The sequence below is a fragment of the Triticum aestivum genome, chromosome 4D (assembly GCF_018294505.1).
Source record: "Triticum aestivum cultivar Chinese Spring chromosome 4D, IWGSC CS RefSeq v2.1, whole genome shotgun sequence".
Taxonomy (NCBI): Eukaryota; Viridiplantae; Streptophyta; class Magnoliopsida; order Poales; family Poaceae; genus Triticum; species Triticum aestivum.
In genome coordinates this window covers 369,393,580-369,408,836 of record NC_057805.1, presented here as the reverse complement: position 1 = coordinate 369,408,836, position 15,257 = coordinate 369,393,580, and positions in this window count along the sequence as shown.

The window sequence follows — 15,257 nt, the reverse complement described above, 5'->3', positions numbered from 1 at the left end:
ATGGAATTACTCACGCACGGCGGTGAGCATCATGAAATTGGTGATGGAGGATGGTTGATGATGACGACGGCGACGGATTCCCCTCTACGGAGCCCCGAACGGACTCCAGATCAGCCCTCCCGAGAGGTTTTAGGGCTTTGCGGCGGCTCCGTATCGTAAAACGCGATGAATCCTTCTCTCTGATTTTTTCTCCCCGAACACGAATATATTGAGTTGGAGTTGAGGTCGGTGGAGTGTCAGGGGGCCCACGAGGCAGGGGGGCGCGCCCAGGGGTGCAGGCGCCCCCCCACCCTCGTGGACAGGTGGAGGCCCCCCTGACGTGGATTCTTCTTCCAGTATTTTTAATATTTTCCAAAAATATGTTCCGTGGAGTTTCAGGTCATTCCGAGAACTTTTGTTTCTGCACATAAATAACACCATGGAAAGTCTGCTGAAAACAGCGTCAGTCCGGGTTAGTTCCATTCAAATCATGCAAGTTATAGTCCAAAACAAGGGCAAAAGTGTTTGGAAAAGTAGATACGACGGAGACATATCAGCTGGCAGGTATCATTTATTTTCACTGGGGCAGCAAGTATCAGCTGGGTTTTGGGTTGTCTCGTCTAGCTTTCTTTTTTCACATGCGCAGCCCACGACATGCCGGTTTGTATTTTTTGAGGGGCGTCATGTATCGACCGACCTATGGACCTCCCATCCGAGGTTTTATTTTTCTTGAAACATCGGCAACCCAATTTATGTAATTTTTTGAAGAAAATACACGGGTTTGTTCTATTTTTCTATATAAGAATAGGAACGCGTGGTCCAACTAATGTTTCCCTTCTAACTATATTATATATTTAAATTATTTTATATGTTATTATATATTACTGTTATTGTCATCATATATTTAACAGATACTTACATATGTAAGAAAACAATATCCTACATCTTATTAACTTATAAAAATAATTTCTTAACAATAAAATCCTGGAATTTTTTGGCAACGAAAATCTTGGTGATTGTGTACAAAAGCTTGGTAAGATTTAAGGACCAATGTAATAATAAATCATGTATTATTTAAATATATTTATAACAAAATTCTCAACCCCTGTTTATTTTTTGATAACATTGCTGCGCCCAACCCAACGTTATAATTAGAATCAGCCTAGAAAAATCGTGTATTTCGAGAAAGTGCAAATGGCCTATGGTTTTTTAGGAAAAAAATAAATAGGCCGCATGGACGCTACATTATTTGTTCACCCAGCACAACAAATGGACTGTAATTCTAAAAAAAAGATCAAATTGACTGTAAATTCTGAAAAAATAGGTTGAATACGTGCCACATTTTTGGAGGCTGAAATGTGGGCCAATAGGTCGAAGCCAAAGCAAGTCGTTGTCAACTTAGTCAACAAATGATTCTGACATCGTTAGCCGTTGGATTTACATCCAACGACCGGCATCCATCTTCAGTCTCTCGTCTTCTTCCTCCAGCACCGCCGGGACCACCTGCTCCCGCCTCCTGCTGCTAGCACCTCTGCTTAACACGCTTCGCTGTGAAGCGCTACCCCACTGTTGGCCAGGCCATCCCTCCACCCCTCCACACCTCCTGTTCTTCTCCACCGAGTGCCGAACCACACCGCACCAGAACCAGTTAACCCTCATACACCTCCCCGTCTGCGACTCTACTCCCGCGTCTTCCCATTCTGGCTCGTTGTTGTCCGGGGCCTCGCCGTCATCCACCACCTTGGATGCGCTCGGCGCAGAGTGGTCAACGTGGTCAAGAACGACATCCATCAGAAGTAGACTGTGCGTGGAGAGGCTGACAGCTGGGTCCACGACCGCATGCCAGGAAATGCCTCCTTATTACGCGCAAAATAATGATTCCTCCACCTGACAACTGTGACCCACCGGAAGGGCCTCTATATTTCGTGAAAAAAAAGTTCCCCCCGCTGATAGGTCGGACCCACCAACTATATCTTCACACGCAAGGAAGTGCCTCCTTATTACGCACAAAAAAATGAATACCCCCTGCTAGCTGGGACCCATCATAGTGGGGGGCTGACTTGTGGGCCTACTAAGTTGACGGGGACAGAGGGCTTTGTCAACTTAGTCAATATGAGCGCTTCTAACTCCAGTGACCGTACGATGTCCATCCAACGGCCCTACTGCTTCTTCAACCTCTGGTCTTCTTGCTACAGCCGCCCAAACCAGTGCCGGTCGTGCCGCGTGCTCCTGCCTCCCGTGGCCGGCTGTGATGCCGTGGAGGCCTCACCGCCCCTACTACTCCCACCACTGGCCTGGCCATCCCTCTACTCACCCACACCCCCTGTTATTCTGCGGCGACGGCAGCCTCACACCGCAGCCGAACCAGTGAACCCTCGTACTCCTCTCCGCGTGGGCAACCACTGTCGCGTCTTCCCCGGCTCCGCGTCGTCCCCTTCCTAGGCCTCGCCGTCTTCCACCGCCCTGGTGCTCTCAGTGCGGTGTGGTTAACATGGTCAAGGAACGACTTCCATCGGAAGAGTATTGTACGTGGAGAGGCTGACAGTTGGGTCCACGGCCGCAACAAGGAAGTGCCTCCTTATTACGCGAAACATAATGATTCCTCCACCTGACAGCAGGGACCCACCGAATAGCCACCATATTTCACGAAAAGAACATTTCCCCCCTAATTGCTGGGACCCACCAGCTACATCTTCGCACGGAAGGAAGTGCCTGACAGTCGGGACCCACCTGGTCGAAGCGTACGTAGCGTTGTCATTCTGGTCGCGAACGTGTACGTACATATTGGTCGATGTAGAGGCGCGCACGTGTCGTAGTAGAGGCGCGCACGTAGCATGCACACGTATGTACAGCGACCAGAGTGCGAGAAAGAAAATACGGCCACGTACGTACATACGGGCGGGGTCTCGAACGCCTACTCGCGCATACGTACGGCCAGGGCTCATGTACATGGCTAGGTCGGACCGGAGAAGCTGCGCCGTCGTTGTGATCATGGGGAGGCAACCGGCTGGGTCAGAACGGAATGTGTCGTCGTGTTCATCGGGAGCCAACCGGCTTGGATGGAACAGGCGATGGAAACGAGGCCTGGCATACCGCAGAACGGAGGAAATGGCCTTGTGTTCGACCGGCCACGGTCGAAATGGGATCATGTTCATCGGGAGGGGTCTGGCGTACTGCAAAACGGTCAAAACAGGGTCCTGTTGATCAGGAGGGGTGTGGCGTACCGCAAAACGGAGGAAACGGGCTTGTGTTGGAGCGCTACGGTCGAAACGGGGGTCCTGTTCATCGGGAGGGGTGTGGCATACTGCAAAACGGGATTCCACGGGATACTGTTCATCTCCACCGTCGACTGCCTCCACGGGCTACTGTTCATCCACCGTCGACTGCCTCCACGGGCTCCTATTCATCCACTGTTGACCTCCTCCAGCCTGCGACTATTCATCCACGGGCTCCTGTTCATCCAGCCTCCACCGCTCCTACACTGGCAACTGTTCAACCAGCCCTCTCCACGGGATCCTGTTCAACCACCCCTCCAGGGGCTACTGTTCATCCAGCCCTCCACCGGCTACTGTTCAACCAGCCCTCCACCGGCTACTGTTCAACCAGCCCTCCACGGGGTCCTGTTCATCCGCCGGCTCGATCGATCAGGGTACTGTTCATTCAGCGGCAACGGCCTCTACTACCACAGGGCCCTGTTCATCCAACCCCCACCGGGAACTGTTCATCCAAACCCCCCAACAACGCTCACTGTTCATCCAGAGGCAGCATCGATCGGCTTCAGTTAGTAACAGTAGCGAAAGAATCACTCGGGTTCAGTTAACAGCAAGGGATCAATCGATCGCTCGGGTTCAGTAACGTGTAGCCTGCAGTGCAACCGCTCGGGTTCAGTTAGAGCCCAACGCCTTGCTCGGGTTCAGTTAGAGCGCAACGCCTTGCACACACGCGCGTACGTATGACAGAAACGCGCATCGCTCGGCCCCCGACCACCCATCGTAACCGGGAACTCCCCGATATTTTCCTCGCCCTTGGTTCTACCACGGTTTTTTCCATCATGGACGGCCCAAAGAATGTCATGCAGCTGCGTCTCCGGCCCGCCCAGGATGAAAAGCCCATTTTCTGTCATGATTTTTTGTCATAGAAGTAGGACCCCACCACATCTATGATGATACCGGGTTTTGTCACAATTATCATCATAGAAGTGTCATAAGTATGACAGAAAAAAATTTCGTTCGGCCCAAAATGTCACGGATGTGTCTTTTTTTGTAGTGTAACATGATTCGGACAGACTTAAGCCTCGCTACGAGTAAGAAAATCTTATCGTAGTCAACACCTTGAACTTGTCGAAAACTTTTTGTAACAATTCGAGCTTTGTAGATAGTAACACTACTATCAGCGTCCGTCTTCCTCTTGAAGATCCATTTATTCTCAATGGCTCGCCGATCATCGGGCAAGTCAATCAAAGTCCATACTTTGTTCTCATACATGGATCCCATCTCAGATTTCATGGCCTCAAGCCATTTCACGGAATCTGGGCTCATCATCGCTTCCTCATAGTTCGTAGGTTCGTCATGGTCAAGTAACATGACCTCTAGACCAGGATTACCGTACCACTCTGGTGCGGGCCGTACTCTGGTTGACATACGAGATTCGGTAGTAACTTGGTCTGAAGTTTCATGATCATCATCATCAGCTTCCTCACTAATTGGTGTAGGAATCACTAGAACTGATTTCTGTGATGAACTACTTTCCAATTCGGGAGAAGGTACAATTACCTCATCAAGTTCTACATTCCTCCCACTCACTTCTTTCGAGAGAAACTTCTTCTCTAGAAAGGATCCATTCTTAGCAACGAATATCTTGCCTTCGGATCTGTGATAGAAGGTGTACCCAACATTTTCTTTCGGGTATCCTATGAAGACGCTTTTCTCCGATTTCGGTTCGAGCTTATCAGGTTGAAGCTTTTTCACATAAGCATCACAGCCCCAAACTTTAAGAAATGATAGCTTAGGTTTCTTGCTAAACCACAGTTCGAATGGTGGCGTCTCAACGTATTTAGATGGTGCCCTATTTAACGTGAATGCAGCTGTCTCTAATGCATAACCCCAAAACAATAGTGGTAAATCGGTAAGAGACAACATAGATCACACTATATCTAATAAAGTACGGTTACGACGTTCGGACACACCATTACGCTGTGGTGTTCCAGGTGGCGTGAGTTGCGAAACTATTTCACATTGTTTCAAATGAGGACCAAACTCGTAACTCAAATATTTGTCTCCGCGATCAGATCGTAGAAACTTTATTTTCTTGTTACGATGATTTTCCACTTCATTATGAAATTCTTTGACCTTTTCAAATGTTTCAGACTTATGTTTCATTAAGTAGATTTTCCCATATCTGCTCAAATCATCTGTGAAGGTCAGAAAATAATGATACCCGCCGTGAGCCTTAACACTCATTGGACCGCATACATCGGTATGTATTATTTCCAATAAGTCAGTGGCTCGCTCCATTGTTCAGGAGAACGGAGTCTTAGTCATCTTGCCCATAAGGCATGGTTCGCAAGCATCAAATGATTCATAATCAAGTGATTCCAAAAGTCCATCCGCATGGAGTTTGTTCATGCGCTTTACACCAATATGACCTAAATGGCAGTGCCACTAGTATGTTGCACTATCATCATCAACTTTGCATCTTTTGGCATCAATATTATGAATATGTGTATCACTACGATCGAGATTCAATAAACCATTCACCTTGTGTGTATGACCATAGAAGGTTTTATTCATGTAAACAGAATAACAATTATTCTTCTTCTTTTTTTTTAAATGAATAACCGTATTGCAATAAACATGATCCAATCATATTATGCTCAATGCAAACACCAAATAATATTTATTTTAGGTTCAACACTAATCCCGAAGGTAAAGGGAGTGTGTGATGCTGATCTTATCAACCTTGGAATCACTTCCAACACACATCGTCACCTCGCCCTTAACTAGTCTCTGTTCATTTTGTAACTCCTGTTTCAAGTTATTAATCATAGCAACTGAACCAGTATCAAATACCCAGGGGCTACTATGAACACTAGTAAAGTACACACCAATAACATGTATATCATATATACTTTTGTTCACTTTTCCATCCTTCTTATCCGCCAAGTATTTGGGTAGTTCCACTTCCAGTGACCATTTCCTTTGCAGTAGAAGCACTCAGTTCCAGGCTTGGGTCTAGCTTTGGGCTTCCTCACGGGAGCAGCAACTTGCTTGCTATTCTTCTTGAAGTTCCTTTCTTTCCCTTGCCCCTTTTCTTGAAACTAGTGGTCTTGTTAACCATCAACACATGATGCTATTTCTTGATTTCTACCTTCGCTGATTTCTGCATCGCGAAGAGCTTGGGAATTGTTTTCGTCATATCCCTTGCATATTATAGTTCATCACGAAGTTCTAGTAACTTGGTGATAGTGACTAGACAACTCTGTCAATCACTATCTTATCTGGAAGATTAACTCCCACTTGATTCAAGCGATTGTAGTACCCAGACAATCTGAGCATAGGCTCACTAGCTGAGCTATTCTCCTCCATCTTTTCGGCAAAATACTTGTCAAAGGTCTCATACCTCTAGACATGGGCATGAGTTTGAAATACCAATTTCAACTCTTGGAACATCTCATATGCTCCATGGCGTTCAAAACATTTTTGAAGTCTCGGGTCTAAGCCGTAAAGCATGGTGCACTAAAGTATCAAGTAGTCATCATACCGAGCTTTGTCAAACGTTCATAACGTCTGCATCTACTCCTGCAATAGGTCTGTCACCTAGCGGTGCATTAAGGACATAATTCTTCTATGCAGGAACGAGGATAATCCTCAGATCACGGATCCAGTCCGCATCATTGCTACTATCATCTTTCAACTTATTTTTCTCTAGGAACATATCAAAAAATAAACGGGGAGCTACATCGCAAGCTATTGATCTACAACATAGACATGCAAATACTATCAGGACTAAGTTCATGATAAATTAAAGTTCAATTAATCATATTACTTAAGAACTCCCACTTAGATAGACATCCCTCTAGTCATCTAATGATCACGTGATCCATATCAACTAAACCATGTCCGATCATCACGTGAGAAGGAGTAGTTTTCAATGGTGAACATAAATATGTTGATCATATCTACTATATGATTCACATTCGACCTTTCAGTCTCAGTGTTCCGAGGCCATATCTGCATATGCTAGGCTCGTCAAGTTTAACCCGAGTATTCTGCGTGTGCAAAACTGGCTTGCACCCGTTGTATGTGAACGTAGAGCTTATCACACCCGATCATCACGTGGTGTCTCGGCACGACAAACTGTCGCAATGGTGCATACTCAGGGAGAACACTTATACCTTGAAATTTAGTGAGGGGTCATCTTATAATGCTACCGCCGCACTAAGCAAAATAAGATGCATAAAGATAAACATCACATGCAATCAAAATATGTGACATGATATGGCCATCATCATCTTGTGCCCTTGATCTCCATCTCCAAAGCACCGTCATGATCTCCATCTTCACCGGCATGACAGCATGATCTCCATCATCTTGATTTCTATCAACGTGTTGTCACATGGTCGTTTCGCCAACTATTTCTTTTGCAAATATTGCTATCGCATAGCGATAAAGTAAAGCAATCATATGGTGCTTGCCTCTTAGGCAATAAAGAGACAACCATAAGGCTCCTGCCAGTTGCCGATAACTTGAACAAAACATGATCATCTCATAAAAATTTATATCTCATCGCGTCTTGACCATGTCACATCACAACATACCCTGCAAAAACAAGTTAGACGTCCTCTACTTTGTTGTTGCAAGTTTTACGTGGCTGCTATGGGCTTTTAGCAAGAACCGTTCTTACCTACGCATCAAAACCACAATGATTTTTCGTCAAGTGTGTTGTTTTAACCTTCAACAAGGACCGGGCATAATCAAACTCCATTCAAATAAAGCTGGAGAAACAGACACCCGCTAGCCACCTGTGTGCGAAGTACGTCTGTAGAACGTACCGGTCTCATGAATGTGGTCATGTAATGTTGGTCTGGGCCGCTTCATCCAACAATACCGCTGAATCAAAGTAAGACGTTGCTGGTAAGCAGTATGACTATTATCGCCCACCACTCTTAGTGTTCTACTCGTGCATATAACATCTACGCATAGACCTGGCTCGGATGCCACTATTGGGGAACGCAGTATTTCAAAAATTTTACCTACGATCACGCAAGAGCTATCTAGGAGATGCATAGCAACGAGCGGGGAGAGTGTGTCCACGTACCCTCGTAGACCGAAAGCAGAAGCGTTTAGTAACACGGTTGATGTAGTCGAACGTCTTCACGATCGAACCGATCCAAGTACCGAACGTACGGCACCTCCGTGTTCAGCACACATTCAGCACGATGACGTCCCACGAGCTCTTCATCCAGTAGATGCTCAAGGGAGAGTTTTTTCAGCAAGACGGCGTGGTGATGGTGTTGTTGATGTGATCTACGCAGGGCTTCGCCTAAGCACCATGACTATATAATCTGAGGTGTAATCTGTGGAGGGGCACCGCAGATGGTTAAGAGAAACTTGTGTGTTCTAGGTGCCCCTCTCCCCACATATATATAGGTTAGAGGGGGGAAGAGGCAGCCTTAGGGCGCCCCAAGTAGGCCGAATCCTACTTGGGGTGCCCAGTTCGCCCCCCCCCTTCCTTATTTCAGCATATGGGAAGGAAAGAGAAGGGGGAAGAGAAGGAAAGGGTGGAGGTCGAACCCTCCTCCTTCCTTTCTTCTTCCCCTTCCTTTCCTCCTACTCCTATTCGGCCTAGGAGGGGCGCACCAGCCCACCAAGGGCTGTTCTGTCCCTCACTTGGCCCAATAGGCCCATAACTTTGCCGGAGGGTGCCCGGAACCCCTTCCGGTGACCCGATATCACCCGGAACACTTCCGGTATCCAAATATCATCGTCCTATATATGAATCTTTACCTCTTGACCATTTCGATACTCCTCGTAATATCCGTGATCTCATCCGGGACTCCAAAGAAACTTCGGTCACCAAAAATACATAACTCATAATACAAATCATCATCGAACGTTAAGCGTGCGGACCCTACGGGTTCAAGAACTATGTAGACATGACCGAGATGCATCTCCGGTCAATAACCAATAGCGAAACCTGGATGCTCATATTGGCTCCTACATATTCTACGAAGATCTTTATCTGTCAAACCGCATAACAACATACTTCATTCCCTTTGTCATCTGTATGTTACTTGCCCGAGATTCGATCGTCGGTATCATCATACCTAGTTCAATCTCGTTATCGGCAAGTCTCTTTACTCGTTTCGTAATGCATCATCCCGTAACTAACTCATTAGTCACATTGCTTCCAAGGCTTATAGTGATGTGCATTACCGAGAGGGCCCAGAGATACCTCTCCGATATACGGAGTGACAAATCCTAATCTTGATCTATGCCAACCCAACAAACACCTTCGGAGACACCTGTAGAGCATCTTTATAATCACCCAGTTACGTTGTGACATTTGATAGCACACAAAGTGTTCCTCCGGTATTCGGGAGTTGCATAATCTCATAGTCAGAGGAATATGTATAAGTCGTGAAGAAAGCAATAGCAATAAAACTGAACGATCAATATGCTAAGCTAACGGATGGGTCTTGTCCATCACATCATTCTCCCAATGATGTGATCCCGTTCATCAAATGACAACACATGCCTACGGTTTCGGAAACTTAACCATCTTTGATTAACGAGCTAGTCAAGTAGAGGCATACTAGGGACATTCTGTTTTGTCTATGTATTCACACATGTATCAAGTTTCCGGTTAATACAATTCTAGCATGAATAATAAACATTTATCATGATATAAGGAAATATAAATAACATCTTTATTTCCTCTAGGGAATATTTCTTTGAGGTTCCCCTTCTGTCACTGGGAACAAGCACTGTAAGATCGAACCCATCACAAGGCACCTCTTCCCATTGCAAGATAAATAGATCAAGTTGGCCAAACAAAACCCAAATATCTTAGAAGAAATATGAGGCTATAAGCAATCATGCATATAAGAGATCAAAATAAGACTCAAATAACTTTCATGGATAAAAAGATAGATCTAATCATAAACTCAAAGTTCATCGTATCCCAACAAACACACCACAAAAAAAGTTACATCATATGGATCTCCAAGAGACCATTGTATTGAGAATCAAAAGAGAGAGAGGAAGCCATCTAGCTACTAACTACGGACCTGTAGGTCTACAAAGAACTACTCACGCATCATCAGAGAGGCACCAATGGACATGATGAACCCCTCCGGGATGGTGTCTAGATTGGATCTGGTGGTTCTGGAACTTGCAGCGGCTGGAATTGATTTTTGTCGACTCCCCTAGGGTTTTTGGAATATTGGGGTATTTATAGAGCAAAGAGGCGGTTCGGGAGGCCACCGAGGTGGGCACAACCCACGAGGGCGCGCCCTGGTGTCTTGTGCTCACCTCGGGCTCCCTCTTCGGTACTTCTTTGGCCCACTGGATGTCTTCTGGTCCAAAAAATCCACAAAAAGTTTCACTGCGTTTGGACTCCGTTTGGTATTAATTTCCTGCGATGTAAAAAACATGCAGAAAACAGCAACTGGCACTAGGCACTATGTCAATAGGTTAGTACAGAAAAATGAGATAAAATGACTATAAAATGATCATAGATACGTTGGAGAGATATCAGCATCCCCAAGCTTAATTCCTGCTCGTCCTCGAGTAGGTAAATGATAAAAACAGAATTTTTGATGTGGAATGCTGCCTAACATGCTCATCACATATTCTTTTCTTTGTAGCATGGACATTTGGACAGTTATATGGTTCAAAGCAATAGTCTAGTTTTGACATGAGAATTAAATACTCAAGCATATCAACAAGCAACCATGTCTTTCAAAATATCAACGTTAAAATAAGTTATCCCTAGCCCATTATGCTCAGTCACTGATCCATTCATGAAACACACTCGCATATTAGCTACACCCAATGCACAAGTACGATCATAGTGCCCCTTAGTTTGTGCTTTATAAGAGAAGATGGAGACTCAAATTAAAAATTGCATAAAGTAAAAGAAAGGCCCTTCGCAGAGGGAAGTAGGGATTTGTAGAGGTGACAAAGCTCAAAGCGAAAAAAGATAGAGATAAAAACATTTTGGGACGCATGCTTTTCCTGTCAACGAGAACGATCGAGTAGTTCCCAATACTTTCCATGCTAGATATATCATAGGCGGTTCCCAAACAGGAATTAAAGTTTATTCCTTTTTCAACCATACTTTCACTTTCCATGGCTAGCCGTATCCACGGGTGCCTTCCATACCAACACTTTTCAAGGAATTTATTATTTGACAACATAAAGTAAATTCATTTTTCATTTCGGGACTGGGAATCCCAAATAGCTTTGCCTCACTCTCGTGCAATGACAAGTGAATAAACACTCATCGTGAGAATAACATATCTAGCATGGAAATATATTAGCCACGCCCTACCGTTTCATGAGCGGTACGAGCACACAAAAGACAAATTTATTTTGAAAATTAGAGATGGCACATACAAATTTGCTTAGAACGGCAAAAGAATACCGCATATAGGTAGGTATGGTGGACTCATGTGGCAAATCTGGTTTAAAGGATTTTGGATGCACAAGTAGTGATCATACTTAGTGCAAATGAAGGCTAGCAAAAAGATTGAGAAGCGACCAACCAAGAAACGAAAAATCCCATAAGCGAGCATTAAGCATAATTAACACCGAATAATGCACCACAAGTAGGATGTAATTTCATTGCATAACTATTGACTTTCGTGCTTGCATAGGGAATCACAAACCTTAACACCAATATTCTTACTAAAGCATAATTACTCATCAACATGACTCACATATCACATCATCATATCTCAAAACTATTACAAGGAATCAAGTTTATTTTGTCCAATGATCTTCATGAAAGTTTTTACTATATCCTCCTTGGATATCTATCACTTTGGAACTAATTTTCATGTGTTGCTTTTGATAAGCTCAAACAAATATAAGTGAAGATCATGAGCATAATATTTCTTTCTCTCGAATTAATTTAAGTGAAGCTAGAGAGAATTTCTTAAAAAAAATTACAAACTCTCAAATAAATCTAAGTGAAGCATGAGAGAATTTCTTCAAAAATACTAAAGCACACCGTGCTCAAAAAGATATAAGTGAAGCACTAGAGCAATTCCATAGCTCATAAAGATTTAAGTGAAGCATAGAGAGCAACTCTAACAAGTCATGGCACAATTTTGGCTCTCTCAAATAGGTGTGTCCAGCAAGGATTCAATACTTAAAACAAAAAATGCAAAACAAGCAAAGACTCATATCATACAAGACGCTCCAAGCAAAACTCATAGTATGTGACGAATAAAAATATAGGTCCGAGTAAAATACCGATGGTCGTTACAAGAAAGAGGGGATGCCACTTGGGCATCCCCAAGCTTACTTGCTTCTCTTTGGATAATAGCTTAGGATGCCATGGGAATCCCCAAGCTTAGGCTCTTCTTACTCCCTAGTCCTTCATCCATCGTAACTTCACCCAAAACTTGAAAACTTCAATCACACAAAACTCAACAAAACCTTCGTGAGATCCGTTAGTATAAGAAAACAAATCACTACTATAAGTACTGTTGCAAACCCATTCATATTTTATTCTTGCATTATATCTACTGTATTGCAACTTTTCTATGGCAAAAACTCTTCAAAGAAAACCATAGAATCATCAAAACAAGCACACAACGCAAAGAAAACATAATCTGTCAAAAACAGAACAGTCTGTAGCAATCTAGATATTTTGAATACTTTTGTAACTCCAAAAATTCTGAAAAATTAGGACAACGTGAGAAATTTGTATATTAATCTTCTGCAAAAAGAATTGGTATTTTATCACGCTCCTGTTAAAAACGAGAATTATTTTCATGAGCTTAAAAGTTTATGTTTTTCAACAAGATCAAATCAACTATCACCCAACATGATCCTAAAGGCTTTGCTTGGCACAAACACTAATTAAAACACAAAAAACACAATCATAACAGTAGAATAATTGTGCAAACACTCAGGAACAGAAAGCAAAAGACAAAAATAAATTTTATTCATTGGGTTGCCTCCCAACAAGCGCTATCGTTTTATGCCTCTCAACAAACTCTTCAATCAAGCACTTAGAACTTTTCAGAGATTTAGCATATAAATTTTCTATGAAAATACTCCAAGGAAAAAGTTTAAAAATTTCATTCTTACCCAAAGGATCTCTTATCACTTCAAATCCGGGTGAATACTAATCATCTTAAGATCTTCTTTACTGTTATTACTAGAAGTTGCACCCTTGTTCTTAGTACTTGAGTAATCTTGCCAATCTTTACGGAAGTTTTTTCAATAGTTTTAGCTGAAGCAAAACCCGTGCTTAGATTACTAAAGATTTCTTCTAGTTTATTAATCTGAGACGGGCTTTCTTCAATTCTTTCATGAATTACGGTCCCCTTTTCTTTTAACAACTTAAAAACTTCTCCCGCTTTTGACCCAATTTTAGTAGCAAAATTATGCATCTTTTTATCCAAGATTTCAATATGCTCTTCAGTAAGCATTCGCTTTTCAATAGCATCTATTCTTTCCATGACATGCTCAAGAGTCAAAGTTGTTTCATTAATCACAAGAGGTGGTGAGGCTACTAAATTTCCCATAGCATTAAAAGCATCAAGAGAGGGGCACATCAAGAAATTTCCACCGGTAATCATATCAAGGACGAATCTATACCAAGTGGTGATGCCCACATAAAAATAGCAAAGAAGAACAACGGTAGATTGCTTACGGATATATCTATTATGAGCATTACAAATCCTATACCAAGCATCTTTTAAACTCTCTCCTCCCCTTTGTTTAAAGTTGAGAACCTCGTTCTCGGGAGTGCATGCAATATAGGAAGAACTATCCATAATGACAAAAGTAGCAAACAAGATTAAACACAAAACAGATCCGGCAAGAAAACGGCAAACGAAAAAGAGGGCGAATAAAACGGCAAATTTTTGTGAAGTGGGGAGAGGAAAACGAGAGGCAAATGGCAAATAATGTAAATTGCAAGGAGATGAGATTTGTGATTAGGAACCTGGTAGCTGTTGATGATGTCTCCCCGGCAACGGCGCCAGAAATTCCTTTTGATGTTTGCTTGAACAACGTCGGTATTTCCCCAAAGAGGAAGGGATGATGCAGCACAGCAACGGTAGGTATTTCCCTCAGTGATGAGGCCAAGGTTATCGAACCAGTAGGAGAACCACGCAACACTACGTGAACGGCACCTGCACACAAATAACCAAATACTCGCAGCCCGACATATTAAAGGGGTTGTCAATCCCTTTCGGGCAACGGCGCCAGAAATTGGCAAGTAGACGGGATAAAAATATGATAGATTGGATAAATAGATCTCGCGGGAACGTGAGATAAAATAAATAAGAATAAATTGCAGCAAGGTATTTTTGTATTTTTGGTTTAATAGGTCTGAAAATAAAAGCAAATAAAAATTGATCAAAAAGGAAAATATAATAAAGAAGAGACCCGGGGCCCGTAGGTTTCACTAGTGGCTTCTCTCGAGAAAAAGAGCAAACAGTGGGTAAATGAATTACTCTTGAGAAATTGATAGAACTTCAAATAATCATGACGATATCCAGGCAATGATCATTATATAGGCATCACGTCCAAGATTAGTAGACCGACTCCTGCCTGCATCTACTACTATTACACCACACATTGACCGCTATCCAGCATGCATCTAGCGTATTAAGTTCATGGAGTTCATCGGATCCCAACAAACACACCGCAAAAAGAGTTACATCATATGGATCTCCAAGAGACCATTGTATTGAGAATCAAAAGAGAGGGAGGAAGCCATCTAGCTACTAACTACAGACCCGTAGGTCTACAAGAACTACTCACGCATCATCGGAGAGGCACCAATGGACATGATGAACCCCTCCGTGATGGTGTCTAGATTGGATCTGGTGGTTATGGAACTTGCGGTAGCTGGAATTGATTTTCGTCGAATCCCTTAGGGTTTCTGGAATATTGGGGTATTTATAGAGCAAAGAGGCATTTCGGGAAGCCACGAGGTGGGCACAACCCACCAGGGCGTGCCCTGGTGTCTTGTGCTCACCTCGGGCTCCCTCTTCGATACTTCTTTGGCCCACTAGATGTCTTCTGGTCCAA